Raw genomic sequence first — 15,907 nt, 5'->3', positions numbered from 1 at the left:
TGTCAATTCCTGCAAATTTAATAAAAATTCTCAAGATACAGAATGAAATCACAATCCTCCATCCTCACGCCTGTGATAACCATATTTATTTTGGTCATCACACACACTGGCCAGAGCCTGTATCTGTTCTGAATCTCCTCTTCCAGGCCTGTGCATAATCTCCATGCACTTCAGGAAACCCAGCCACCAAAATTTCTGCTTGCTCTTCCCTGCCTGTACCTTCTTACAGCTGCACCTGACTTGAGGGCAGTTCTGCATCATGCCCCAAGATGCAGGCTCAACAGCAAAGAGCTGCCTGTGAGGGAGTAACAGCAGCAACATAGGACTTTTGGGTTGTTCCACTCAAGATGTTCCACTTCTGAAGACTCATAACAACAGCCTTGCTCTCCAACCCTGCCTCTTACACAGTATCAGGTTCAGGATGAGTCCCAGCTTGCCACATTGAGCCAGCAGAAAAGTTCTTGGAGGCTTGGTGCTATCCAGTGCCACCTCTGGCCACCCTCTGGCTTTTCAAAATGGTCACTGGCTGGTGAAATGATCCTCCTCAAAAAAATAGAGTCAGAATTACCAATGTACGGAACACTTCTAACACCCACTGCACAAGAACAAGAGCACAAGCACAGCAAACATTCTGTACTGCACAAATACACTCAAATGTGCAGTATTGAAAAACAACAGGAGCACAAACATTTTCTGCTATAAAAATAACCCTCTGGAAACCAGCCTGATTTTGATGCCTTGTACACTCAGCCTGCTTTCTCTTTTTGTGTACATTCTTGTAAATTTTGATTTGTTGCAGAATTGAAATAAAAATAAGCTTCTTATTAAAAACTACCTAGAACATCAAATCCCATGCAATAAGAAAGTTAACAATTGTAAAACCTGTCATGTCTCTGAGAAGCAGAGGAATTATCTTGTTATCAATTTAATAATGGAACACTGAAGTAAATGATGCCATCCACTGACACCAGTAACACTGTCTCTCCCGGGAAATTCATGTTGGTAGGAACTGTCAATCTAGATGGATATGGACATATGAAACATTGTACCTTCAGTCCATAAATCTATTCTTTCTGCACTGCCTTAATAAAAAGATTCTGCATGATGATAAAGACAAGCAACGCAGAATGTCTTGACACTGCTGACCTGCAATTCTGCTTCTCTTCTCTCTTCTTTTTTTAGGGAATTTACTCTCCAGTAAATAATTTAACAATCTCTAACCACCTATTGTTTTCCTCCTTCACTTGCACTTAAAATACCTGTTTTAGTATACGAAAATGAGACAAGTAGGGGATGTTAGTATGTTTATTATTCAGATGTAGCATACCTTTGGAATAAAGCACTTTCTGTGTCTTGCTACTTTATAGTGAGAGCTTCCATTTGTTTTTTAAAGGAAGGGGAAATTAAGATAACACAGAGCAACACAAAAATAGGCCAAACATTACCAGCACACAACTAAGTTTAGAAAGATGATTATAAAAGTTTAAAAATGCTATGATTTGCTCTATGTATTACATAGAAAAGCCAGCATGAGCAGAAAAAAAACATAGATTCTAATCTCAGGCTAAATGGAGATGCATCTTTTTAAAGGTAGTTATTTTCATATGATGGCTCTGCTTCTATCAATGAAATCCACTTATTTAATGAGATTATTTGATGGATTTCAGTGAGTACACTGGGCTACAACTTCAAAATCAGGCCTAGAGTTGTTAGGTTCTAACACCCTCACACAAACAAAACCCAAAGGCTATGAACAAACCTTTTTCTTTGCAAAATAACACAACTTGTGTCTTTGATGGGAGCAGAAAGCTAATCAGGTTGCACTTTCGAACTTGCTGTACCTGTAGAAAAACAAGGGATCTGCTTGGTTTTGTAAGTGCCCCTCTACCATGTCAGATTCAGCCCTGTGTCAGCGCTACCAGGGCAGCAGAGGAGCTACCTTGGCCCTGCTTACACAGAAATGTACAAGCACACATCACAGACATGGAAACATGCATAAATGAAAATGAAATGCGATCTAATGAGAGCGCTGCTAATTCGCAATGCAACTGAAAAAAGGTGAATGGTCAAGAAAAAAAAAAGATCTGATGCACCCCTCATGACTCAGGGCACTCTAATTAAGATGTGGCAACTTCTGAACATTGAAAAGGGAACCATGGAATAAGAATTCCCCAAAGAATTTGTACAATGAAAGAGAATATAGCACCTGTGTAGAGCACTTCAGGGAAGCTCAAATATTTAACATGACTAGAAGTAGTATGTCCATTTTATGACAGACTGTTGAAAATTTCAGTACTTCAGGTAAACCCTTCAAATTACATTGAAAATTACCTATGTGGCTAAAGACTTCCCTGGAAATTTGACAGAATCTCTGGGATTTTATTTTTCATAGGAAACCTATCCTAGTTCAACCTTTAGTCTCTTTGATAATGAGTGAAAAAAAATATATGAGTACATGGAAATAAAGGCTGAATCCAAGAGAAGAGTGAAGACAGATACTAATTTTTGGCAGTGTTTCTTTCTAACAAAGCCTGCAAGCCCTTGTGGAATTGGCATGCCCCTGCTGTATTTCTGTGCTTTCTACTCTGATTTAATATAAAGAGAAAGCAGAGGAGGCCAATACATTATTGGAGAAGCTAAAAGAAAAGGGATATATCTAATTCTATGATATTTCAGACACATGCTATGACCTGTAGCAAAAGCTTTTCACCAGGGTGCTGACACATTATTGATTCTCAAGACCACATAAGAAAAACAAGGCTGGCAAAAGGCTGCACAAATATGTGAATTTTTTCCTCCACCTTTAGAAATTTTTCTCTTATCAAATTCTCTGCGCAGATACACAAAGTCCTTTTAACCACAGTTCTTTGAGCACCTCGCTAATTGTTGCTCTTTATTTCCACAATAGCACAGGCAACTCTCGGCAGGGTGCCCCTCTGAGAGGGGAAGCCAACTGGAGACAAAGATGTTCAAGGCATGTAGGCTGTTCCCACAGAGGGAATGAGCAGCTGCTGACTGAAAGGAACCCTCAGATCCCCTCCAGACCTTGGCTGCCTCTAGATATATACAGATATATTTCCCCAATTACTCAGCAGCAAAGCTGCTTAACTTATTAGAAAACAAATTCAGCAGAAAATATAAAGAGACAAAATACAGAATTAATAACTTCATCACAGTTTTGTAACCCCTGCACTCTGTCAGCTAGCAATTCCCCAGGTCAAATCTGTCTCTTTGCATCTCTGAGAAGTCCATCCTATTGCTTCTCTTGTTCCATCACCCCCCAGGGCTTCTTTTAATTCACTTCCTTGGATTTTGAAATCTCAAGAAAGCTAGCAGTATCAGTGCTAGTAGAGGAGAAAATTGTGACTTAGAGAGCAGAGAGAAAAACCCCTCCCTTTTTACACCTCAGAGCCCTGTGATCTACTTCATCATGTGACATTGCTGGTGCCGGAGGGATGCTTGGAAGGCCTAAACGATTTTGTCAGCCAGGTTGCATCCTCCACAACTCACCCACTCTCTCTCTGTGCACCATTATCCTCCTAGTGATACACTGAAAACCAGTGACAATTTACCTGAGTTTTGCAGAAAAATTCAGTTAGGCTTTTCTGAGAGGTGAGGGTGTGGTAGTTAAGAAGATATGTAGGAACAGGCTATAAGGCTTGTCCCATCTTCAGGATGTTATCTGATGGCTTTAAATGCCACCTGCATGGGGGAGACCTATCAGGCCCTGAATGCTATTTGTATTTAAATACTATATATAAATAGTATAAAAATACTATTTCCCTAGGTATCAGTCTAGCTATGGGACTTCACAAAGAGAAGAGCTTCTTCACAGTCCCAAACCTGCCTGATCAATGGGGCAGGCTCACCCCATGATCAGAGACAATCCGCAAATGTCCACAGGGCTAAAAGCATGCTATCTTTTCAATGGCCAAAGCAAGACCAGTGGGATCCAACCCCACCAGAACCCTTCATTTGGAAAAAAAATCTTTCATGTATAAATATTTCTATAGTGAAAATTATAATAAAGTAGTCCATTATCAAAGACAGAAATTCCACTTTCTGTCAGGCACAGAACTTTTCAAGAAGGGAAGATGTAAATCTGTGTTTTCTGTTGATCTGTTCATATATATTTCCTATCATCCCCTGGTATTTCCCAGCCGGGCCAAAAATTCAGGGAACAATAGAGCCACTATGCACTGAACCTCCTGATAGCAGGTCTGCAGGGCTCCCATCTGTGGTATGATCAGAAAAATCTCATGAGTGGGTAGCTTTTTTTTCTATGCAGACATAAGAATTTACTTAAGTAGCTAGCTGTTATGTCTGATGACCCAAGTAGTTTTTTGGCTACACTCCAGCAGCAAAGAAGATACAAAATTAAGGGCTGTAAGTTGGCAGTTACCTTCTGACTAATCTTTCCTCCTCAAGTGCCAGTTCGACCCACCTCTTCATATTTTAGGGAAGCTCATGTGAAGATGCTGAGAAAGTGAAAGAGGCCCTACTATTTCACTGCATATCTGGAAGTTTAATAAAATTGTTACCTAACTTGTTCAGCATACCGCTATGTGATTGGACATTTTAAGATTAAAATGCATTGAATTTTCTACAGCCTTATAGCCTCATTCAAATGATCATTCAAATGAAAGACCTAATGTTGGTGAGATTTTTATCAATGTCCCAGCTGTGAATATGTGTGTTTCCAAAAAGATAAATCAAAAATAAATCATGTGAAGTGTGGATGCCTTTGGCAGAATCAAAGGCAAAAGTCCTACTAGGAACCAGTGGTGTTCTGAGAGAGACACTGAGAGAATGCAAATATAACATACATACATTTTTAATGCCCACCCTTTGCTTTAAGATGCACACACTGCACACAGGGTAAGAATTGGGGTAGCTAAAAATCCCACACTCTTTAGATACTCTCATCTGAGCTGTATATAACTTAAAAGAAACATTCTGCAAGCATATTCAGATTTTAATACAGTTACAGAGAGAGAGCATAAATGGCTAGGTGGCCAAGAATGGCATAGCTAAGAATAAGTCTATCATATCATATTACACTGCAAGAAAAGTGAAGCAGATTTTTATAAATGCTGCCTGAAATTTAGGAATAGAGCTTCATGATATTTTTTCCAAACATAAGACTTAAATTAGACTTAAATTACATCCTTATGTAAGGATGTAAGAAAAATCAACATAACTACAATTTTATACAAAAATATTTAACATAAAAAGAAGTAAAAGAAAATTAAATTTGAAATAGATTAGGAACCCTGCACTTAAAAATGTGAGAAAGATGCAAAAATAACCAGTAAAAAAACATTCTTCCTGAGATTTGTGAGACGGGAAACTGTAGTGGCAGGAAACAGGAGAGAAAAGCACTCTGTTGGTTTCTTAGTTTGCATTTAACCTACGTGGCTCACAACAAAGGATGTACTTAAGCCTCCTATAAACCATCCTTTAAAATATTTATTTGGGTTTAAGTGTTCAGTAAATAAGTACTTACTGTCACACACTTCCTTCAACATTCAAAAGACCATCTCCACTAGCTCTGCATACAAGGTTTCAACACACAAGCAGGTTTACTGCTGATTTATGAGTTACCTACCCTGGGCACACCTGCAGCCAGTGGCTGCTCTAGTGCTCTTTCAAACCTCATAAAATAGGAGGTAAGGCTGGTTTGCTATGTCCAAAACAGAAGAAATTCATATTAAGTTGAATCAGGCTGTATTTGCTGCAAGTTCCCAACAGGGGTAGTTACCACACTGACAAACTGCAATTTGCTATCCCGTGGCAATTGGTTGGCATATCTGTGTTCACACAACTGTGCATTAAACTAAGACTGTATGAAGAGAGCAAGATTGCTTTTTGGATCCTGCTGGCCACCTCATTTTGCATGTTTAGCAGTTGCTCCTTTAAGCATAGTTCATTAGAAAAACAAAAACAAATCAACAAAAAACCCCACCACAAAAAAAAAAAACCAACAAAAAACCAAAAAAAACCCAAAAAACAAACCCACAAAAAACCCCCCAAAGCTAAACAAAAACCCCAAACCAACTGAACAAAATAATTACAATATAAAACAGGGTGAGTTGAGATGTAGGACATAGAATTGTGACAGATATGAGAAGTTTAGTAATGAAGACTATGTAAAAGTTTATGGTCGTAGTACTTAAACACAATGTGCATAAAAAGTTTAGAAGCTACCAGCAGTATTGAGGGTGTAGAATAAGATAAGTTCAGAGCCCACTAAGAATTCTGCTAATCTACATGTTCCTCTTGGTAGATAAAGAAAAGAAAAAACATCTTGGAACACTTTATTCCCACATTTCACTCAGAATTTGAGATCTTTCCCTAGCCCCCCTCCCCAGAAAGCACAGGAGGCTGGGATACAGTCCAGCAGCTGTCAATCATACTGAAGAGCTGGCTCTCATTGTGATGGATTCCAGCATGTGCCTCTGCCTCTCTTGTCTGAGCTAGAACATGTCTGCAGAGAGCCAGCTCTCCTACTACCGGCACAGTTCAGAGCAGCAAACGCCGCGCTTGCTTCTGCACAAAAATAAACAGTTTGGTGGTAGAACTGCATCTACACTGGGTTCTGCCAGGACAGCAGCTAGATGCCATTTTATTTTTAGTATTCCTAGCCTACATAAGTATGTGAGCAAGCCTTTTAAATATAGACCTAGCCTTCATATTTTTCTTCATTAGAGTTCCAGCAGAATGCCTAAAATGTAAACCACATCACAGAATTTACAGAATATGGGCTACAGGAACAGCATACACTTACTACTTTGATCAGTTATACATTTGCTTTCCTGTTATTATTGTAAGACAAATACTGTAATATGAAAGATGAAAAAGCAGAATTATCTAAATCTCATCTACTCAGTGCTTCATAAAAGACTAAAATCGTATCACAGACAATAAAATGAATGTCAAAGGTACTGTGCATTTTAAAAGATCAAATTCTATAATTTAGCCAATTGCCTATGACAAACATGAAATGGAAATTAGGAAGACATATTTAGGGGATATGTATTTTGCACAAGTGATCAGACTAGCAGAATTTGTCATTTTTACAAACTTTAGATTTTAATTTTGATGAGTTGTTGACTCTTAACAATTTTAAAATTTTGCCTTTATTTTATTTTTAACATTTATTTTGTAAGATTGCCACAAGGTCATTTTATCTCCATCCAATGGCATCTAGATCTTAATATTACAACAACAACTGCCCAGAAAAGGGCATTTCCCAGGGAGTAATGACTGGCTGGGAGGAGTTGATGGCCTGAGGCACTGCTGAGGGCCATTAACCCTGGCCAGTTATTAATCGCCAGGAAATGCCCTGCACCAAGGTTGTTATTGCTATTTTAAGCACAGATTGAGGGCGCGAAATGGATATCTGAGCATACAGGGGGTTTAACACATGATGCCATTTCCTTTGTTGCAGTTTATGGAGGACATTTCTACAATCTACAGTCCTGATACCCAACCAGATCACACAGATCATTTTGAAGCACTGCATTGTACACACAGTAACTCACAAACTGATAAAACAGTTGGGATTTTTAAGAGATTGTCTTTGCTCCCTAAATAATAGTCTGCATGTTCACACTTTAATAAGATGAACAGAAATATGCAACTCTTCATGTCAGTGTCAGCAGAATTACATTCCAGAAATATCTTTTTAAACATACTGTCTTTATGTTTGGGGCATTTCCTTTGTCAATATTCCTACTTAATGACCGCTCACATATCTCTGCAGAAAAGAATTTTTAGCAGGAACTGCCAAAGCACATCCTGAAGCAGCTTCAGCTGATGCTACCCATTAAGGAGTTTGTCTTTTCCAATAATCAAACAGATTGGGTCATTTTCTAGGAGATGGCTGGTAAAGTATTTCAGAAACCGCTTTAATTTTCTCCTACTTCTTAGCCCAAGGCTAAAGTTTCAAAGATGTGTTCATAGCCCAAAGATGTGTTCATAGCCCACACAGAAAGTGAATATTATACTTTTTTTTCCAGAGATCAATAAATCACATTTAAAATCAAAAGTATATTCTTAGCATATGTCCAAATAGTCTTCTGCCTTATTGAACTACTCGCTATTTTTCACACCTTAGCTGTGACAGCAAAACAAACAAAATACGTCATGGCTTTATAATATATCTAGGAATAAAGTACAGTTCTGCACTAAACTAGTTTTCAACAAAGGTTCTCAACAATGCACTAGTTTCCAAGTGCAAAACAAAAAATACCTTCTCACATTTTTCCTCAAAATCCTAATTTGTCACCACAAACATGTACATCTGAATCATAAATTGATTGTAAAAATCTCACCGAACTTAATACGTGGTCCTATTTTCAGTTACAGATTGTGGTTTCCAGCAACAGATATGTTCTTTCCTAAAATAAAATTCCCTCAAATTGATGGCTAATGTATGTGTTTCCACTTCTTTGCCAGATTAAAAGTAATATTTTTTAAAAATTTAGAGTAAAAAAACCAACGCTGTATGAATATTGTGCAGCTGGGATCAAACATTATGACATGTATTTCATGGTAATTTGAACAAAAATGATCAAATACTGTCTGTGGGTCAATTTTTAGGACATTTTCTTGTATTACTGTATGTAGGATTGTCTGAGGTGACCCTCTGGAAATGCAGCAAACCTTAGTAAATTGAAAGTAGCATTTGAATTACAAACCCCTTAGCACACCATTTCAGACTAGTAAAAAATGTATCTATATCTCAGCTTCAGTTCAAGTAATGTAGTTACATGTTAATCAGGTTGTCAAAATGTAACACAGGAACAATGGTCCAAAGGTTGAGTCAGGACTGGGAGGCACAGAGAGCTTCTGATCCTGGGTGCAAACCTAAGAGCTCCTCTGTGTGCACGGCCAGCGCAGACGCCAGGAACGGCTTACACAGCTCAGCGCCCCTTCTCCCACATGCACCAGCAGCAGCTCCCCAAGGGCAAGTCACACTAGTATTTCCCTAAAAAACTTGCCCAGCTTTTAAGAAATCTGTGGCACAGGAATTCCCTGAGTCAGAGGTGATGCTTTCAGGTAGCTTTTCCAGTGGGTTTTTCTCAGCCTGTATGCACCTCTGGGACTGGCAATGCCCCATGAGTATGAGCTCCACAGCTGCCGAGCCATGTCGTGAGCAATCTCCTATCACTCATTTCCACCTATCACCTTTCTGGTTCCAATCCAGCAAGATGCGAACCACAAAGTGTATTCAAAATGTGAAGGGGAAAAAAAAGAATCAACATGCTGACATAGTGATGGGTTTTGCTTTGTTCCTTTCCTAGAAATTCTGTGTTTGATAAGCTTTATTTCAATGTTATTCAGCATTAAGCTGAGATTTTCATAGTGCTCTCTTACTGTAATCCTAGTATAGTTAGCTTAAAATCACTCACTGTACAAATAAATTTATCATTGGTTTATTCCATCTACATACTACATTCATTTTTTTTCCCCTGGCAGTTTACTTGAGAGTCAATCAGTAATGCAAGATTCTTCATAAAGCTTTATGTCAGCTCTCATCTTTATCTCCCTACATAACACACTATTATCAGCAAAGTTTACATTCTTAAAATTTTCTCTTTTCCAGATTGTTAATAAACATTTTGAATAGCACAGAACACAGTACAGATCCTTAAAGAATTTTCTTGCAGCTCTCTATCCATTGTGAAATTTGACTATTTATTCCTTAATATTGTTTCCCATGTTTAACTGGTTATTTGTTCATGTAGGTTTCTTCCTCTAATCTTAATTTATTTAAAATATATTTCAAATATATTTCAAAATAATTTAATTTCTTTCAAATTCCTCAGTGAAGGACCCTACCAAATACTTGTGGAAACCCAAGCTCACTTTTATCATCTGAATTTCTCTTGATGTCCCCAAAGAACTTTTTTTTAAAAGGCGTAACATACTACAAAGGGAGCTCTTCACTGTTTTGTTTGTTTTTCTTTCTACTAGTTCTGTTTTTCAAAATAGCTTTTACCCTATAGTTTCTCAGATCTCTCCCAGAAAAGAGATTTTACATTGACTCCACACCAGTTCTCTGCTACTTTCAAGGCTGGAGCAGATCTGCTATAGCCAACATGACTATCAAAACATGCTGGTTGATGAGATGATAGATGATAATTTTCCTGTATTTTCTCCTTTTTTTTTTTTTTTTAACTAACACCTAAGCCTCAAGGAATGAAAATTTACACCACTGTATTTTTAGCTTATACCCATCTCTATTATGATTCAGGTCATGTGAGGATTAAGCAGATTTTATGTATTGTGAGAAGAGCCTTTCCAAAAAAGTTTCTTTCTCTATGAGCAAATGTGATCTTGTAGACACAATATATCAGCATTTCTGGTACTAGCCTCTGGTTTTTGTTCACGGTGTAAATCAGACTTGTTGCTGAATTCCTCCTTGGACTGAACATGGAAAAAATGCATCCTGCTGGCTCACAAAGAGCTGAACCAGGATCAGGAGCAATGGGACACCCTCAGGATGGGGGAAAAGCAAAAGCTTCCCTGGAACATGCAGAGCTATGTTGTCAATGTGTCTGCTGTTCTTTTGGGGCAACTTTTTTCCTTCTCTTTTCTTGGAAGTATTTTTCTTTACTTTTTTCACCCTCCCTTTTTCTTTTGGTGAAAGACAAAGAGAAAAAGGAGATGTGTCCATGTGCTCTGAGATCTCTTCCTTTCTCCCCACCACAGCAGTCACTGGAAATGGAGGAGTTATGGCCACTCTGGTGCTGCACACTCTCTAGGGCCAAGTGATTCCGTTCCTGGACAAGGCAATGAGTGTGAGTGCCTTATTCCAACCTCACCTTCCCTTTTCAGCTAGGATTTCCTCTGATGTTAAGGGAATGGGCCTACTGCCAGTTTTCTGTAGTGAAAGGGATCTTTTCCATATGGTGAATTTAACAACTGCTGTGTGGGTTTTTTCACCTCCTACCAAGCACCCATGATGGCTGGCTTTGGGAAGTTTAAGCTGCAGCAATAACAACTTCTGGAGCTTTTTAAATGTGATTTGAGGGCCTGAAATTCAGATAAAGCAACCTAGGTAGCTGTTCTGCACCTCTGGGAGTGTGCAGGCATCTAGGATGCCCAGCTTGTGACTCTGTCACCCTATGATCTGTCCCTTTCAGTTCACATGGAAAAGCATCTGGACTTTCAGCAAAGTCCTCTCAGAATGCACAGCACATACCTTCCCCATTAAGAGGATGGGTTGATGTTGATGTTGGTACCAAGTGAGGTCCACATGGGCATGGCCCTACCTGATTGTTTAGAAATGTTTTATTCCAAGATTATAGATACTGAGTTTCTCAATATGCGTAAGATTCGTGACACGGAGATACAACTTAGTAGGTATTTGAAGTACAAAGTACCATTTCTCCTCAATAGAAAGGTAAAGCTATCTATACTAGGGCTAGGAAGAGCAAAACTATTGCTTTTTATAACCTGAAGCAAGTCCATGAGTGATATCTCAAAATGCAAATACTATGTACAACATCCCACAGGCATTTAAATACCCATTAAAATCAAAAGCTATAATAATACCTGCAAAAATAAATTATTACTAGTACCTCTAGTGAGAGATCCAACTTTGATCTTCTCACAGTAAAGCTGCGAAGTCCTCTGTATCTTAAAATGTTTTCCACCTAATGTCCCTTAATTTTAAGTCTCAAAGGAGTCTTCAGCAATTTTAGATATCCTGGTAAATCCCACTCAGTAACCAAATTACAGGGTCTACTAATAATGCAAACTTAGTGAGGAAAAAGGTTTATATAAATAGATTAATGCTGTTCCCACTTTGTAGACAAAACCTGTTTTTAAAACCTGAGCTGAACCAAACAAGATTGATATGGAGGACACCACTTCAGGGATCACACTGGCAAATCAATTAAACCTCCCCATGCAAAATATCCAAATAACTGTCGCAAGTCCATTTCTATTCAACTTATAATTTCATCTCTTGGAACATTGCATGTTTCTGCACCAGAATTTATTTGTAGGAGCAATGCACTCATATGTGCCTCTTAACATTGTATTTTTTTTCCCCTGTATCCCTTTATCTTCTCCTATCCTCACACGGTAGAATCAAACCAAATCTGGTTTGTTATGAAAATTTAAAAAAAAACTGAACCAAGAACCCACAAAGACCAAATCCAAACAAAAACTGCAGTCTTATTTCATACTTCTATGGAAGAAAAAAACTTCATAATATAAGAACTAATTGCACCATTCCAGGAGATTAAAAAAATAAATAAACAAATCCAAAAAATCCAAAACCAACAAAACCCCCACAATGCTGCAACGAAGATGGTTACCAGCCTGGGATCCAGCAATCTGTTCTCACACTCTCTAGCACGGCTACTCCCAACAGGTGCTCCTGGGACATTCTGAACAAAATGTTGAACAAAAATACATGTTGAACAGCTTCAGCCCTGAAAAGCTGCTGTCTGCTGAGTAACTGTCAGAGAGACCGTCAGCAACATTCCACAAGCAGCAGAACAAACATTAAGACAAGAGTCTTCAGCTTAGCTGGGGGGTCCACGAGTACTTACTGTTTCTAGCAGAAGAGGTTTCTCAATTCAACACATCATGCCACTGATATCTGAATCACAGATTTAGTGTCACAGCTGACAATCTGCTATCCTATGTACATTCCCTAGAGTCATGCAGGAGATCAAACTCATTTGTGTTGCACTAGGAGACCAAAAACTTACTTTTAAGACTTCAATATACTAACACCGCAATATTGAAAAATATTAAATTGGGCATCTTCTTTCAAGATCCCAGTTCTTTCATGTAGTACAAATTTCTTGGATATTTGCTTGTTCTCTTAGTCTGGTAGGGAACGACATTTCTCCTACAATCTATTTCATGGAATACCCTGTCAAAGCCCTTGTTTGTACTGCTGTGACCTCCTGCACACACCCAGACTCCAACTAATTAGCATACTGAGGTTTTAAACTTATTTGTTTACCTTATTATCATCTACTGGGCACCAGTTACAGGAAGGTGTAGAGAGACTATTTGGCAATTGTGTTCATCACCTTCTTAGTGAAACCTAGGTATACATTTCTCTGCAGAGAAGTTACTGTTTTCAAACCTTGCTCTTTTCAAGCTTGTTCTCCTCAGTGCAAATGCTAAAGCTCCTTGCTTTACCATGTCACCAAGACATACTGCCACCACCAGTATTCACAGTTCCCAGCACAGATAATGGCCAGATTGTAGCTATTGTCAAGTATGTGAATATAAAATTTTAGCAGTAAGTTCTCCTCCTAGGCATAATAACTTTTTTTCCCAACTTTCTCAGCCACTTCCCAATGATTAAATTTTGTAGACATTTGCTAACGTAAAAGCAATTTTTTTTCCCACATTGTTTTCATTCCTGTTCATATCATTAGGGGAGCTCTACTTGGCTGAATTAATATTTCCTAGGTAAGCTAATTTCTTGAATGTATCATTCTCTGTCATTTTTTCAGCAATGTTTTGGCTGAAAAGTACACCAATACACCATATAATCAGATATCTCCTTGGTGGATGAAATATGAAAGTGGGACTTGTTGTGACAATAGTGTTAGTTCTTTCACCCGCCTAACTAAACCACTTTAACTGTGTGTCTCAGTCATGAACTGACATTCATGCATTTCCCACCTGTGGTAGGTTGACCCCAGTAAGCAGCTTTTAATAATACTTTACCAGGGAACATACAAAATCCAGACACCTTATGCTTTCTCCTCTGCTTGGACCCTTACAATATTTTATTCTCTCCTGGTGGCACTGAAGCAAGTTCCTGGTGGTGGCAGCTTCTCCCTCATCCGCTTGAAGTGGATTTGGGGTCAAAGGGAGGAGCTAATAGAAGAGCAGGAACAGAAAGACTGGCAGTCAGAGATATTTGAAAGCTACAAACAAGAATCAGAAGACAGAAGAGACAAAGAATGAGGCTACCCACGACAGGGGTTGAAGACAGCACAAGGGAGATGCTGGTTCCTGATTTATAGAGGCAACACGCCACAGTTAAGTGGCATTGCCCAAGGAGCTGTGACTGGTTGTCCTCTTCTGCACAACACATTGCAAAGTTCAGTTTACATCCTAGCCTCTACTGGGGGAATTTAGCTGTCCTTTATGGTTTGCTTCTTCCCAATGGCACAAGATAAAATGTCGTTGTGGGATCATTTTCTAGTCAGGCGGATATTTTGCTCATATCCTTTTCATCTGTAACATAAATCTCACTCTGACTTGTATTTCACAAAAGTAATTATGTGTAAGTTTTGATTTGCTTTTAAAATTTGCCAGAGTAGGATCAGTTTTTTTTACTGTAATCACTTGTGTCCTCATCTGTTTGGCCTTCATTTGAGACGAAAATGTCATTCTTTACTTGTTAATTAAGTTCATGCAAACAGTTCTCAGAAAGTGGTTTTGGTTTTAATAAAACACACAATGTTGAAAAACCCTTTCTAGAGGAGTGAACAGCAATTGGGTGAAGAAAATTCTGTGAGTTGTAATTATACAGAATATCTCAAAATAAGCACCAAGAGACTTCTCCTCTGAACAAAATTCTGTTTTCAGTTAGCAACAAATTTACCATTATAATTATATGACAGTTCTTAGATGAGTTCACAAGCATGTTTTAAAAATCCCTGTAAGCAATGCCAAGGTCTACTGCTGGGTGCTGCTTCCCCTGAGCCCACGCAGACATTACCAACCTCAAAGATGCCACAGTAGCAGCCATAGCCAACGTGCAGAGACTGAATTCACATTCTCAAAGTAATAACTCACATATAATGAGGGATGATCAGAAGATGTTCACCCCAGGAACACTGGAAGAGTGGGACTTCTTCATCCCACACACAACGCTAGGTCTCAGAAAATTCAAATCTTCCTTTTGAACTGCTCCTAGTGCTTTTCCTCACAGAAGAGAATGGTTTGATCTCAGGCATAAAGTGCTGTGAGGGGTTTTTGGTGAAGAATGCAGTGGGATAGCATTCCCACAGCAGAAACTGCCAGTCTGCCTGCATGCAATATCCAGGACTTTTACAAAGGATATAAAATCAAAATTAGGGAATAGAATATTATCTTTGGGTTCATGCCTTCATTATGATGAAGCTTAGCCACAGTAAATAAAGTTACGAGAATCTCAGCAACAAAACACACAGTCCATTCACAGGGAAGTAGGATATTAAACATGCAGCACTCTCACTGTCAATATTAAATGTTTAAACACTTTTATACTTGCTGATGTGCACATTTAAACAGCAGGAATTAGAAAAAACCTTTTGATTATCTTTAAGTCAAAATATATTCAGGAATGTTCACTGATTTTGCTCATAGCTGAAGTATGGAGGTAATAACTTCAAGACAGAAGACATGCAGGCTCTGGGGTTTCTAGTTCTATCCATTCAAGATACTGATTGAGGAGAATTTTACCTTGTTGTCCTTTCTACCTCGTTGTCCTTATTCACAAGAACAGCAGCTGAAAACCATTTATGCCAGCTAGCTGGTGTCATTACTCCCAACTGTGATTATTACCTTTCAGAGACAGATATTCCCCACTGCCAAACAGGTTCTAACAAAACTCTATCCTTGTAGTGAAGTTAACTTTAAGTACTGACTTTTTTCACCTAGATTATTCGATTGTTTATAAAAATACTATAAGCATCTTTCTCACTTGGATTAAGAATGAGAAGAACACATTCATTTTATGATCAAATTCAATTCACAGTAACAATTCTTATTATAAATTACATATCATCTTAAATACAAAATTATTCACAACAGAACTGCTGAGCCTCCACACTGGAATCAACTCTTTCCCTTGATATTATCTGTTTGAAAGTAAACACAGTCTAATTAAAAAATCATGACTGTCCTCTGCATAGTTTTTAACAATGAA

General features: G+C 38.4%; 1 protein-coding gene across 2 annotated transcripts in view; it reads right to left on the bottom strand.

The window, feature by feature from the left end:
- Positions 1 to 15,907, bottom strand: part of DPYD (dihydropyrimidine dehydrogenase) — a 338,172-nt gene that overhangs the window by 109,557 nt on the left and 212,708 nt on the right. The window lies entirely within an intron of this gene.

Source organism: Ammospiza nelsoni, chromosome 9 (assembly GCF_027579445.1).
Source record: "Ammospiza nelsoni isolate bAmmNel1 chromosome 9, bAmmNel1.pri, whole genome shotgun sequence".
Classification (NCBI taxonomy): Eukaryota; Metazoa; Chordata; class Aves; order Passeriformes; family Passerellidae; genus Ammospiza; species Ammospiza nelsoni.
Note: the sequence above shows the minus strand (reverse complement) of the source record. Positions and strands in the feature narration are given on the sequence as shown.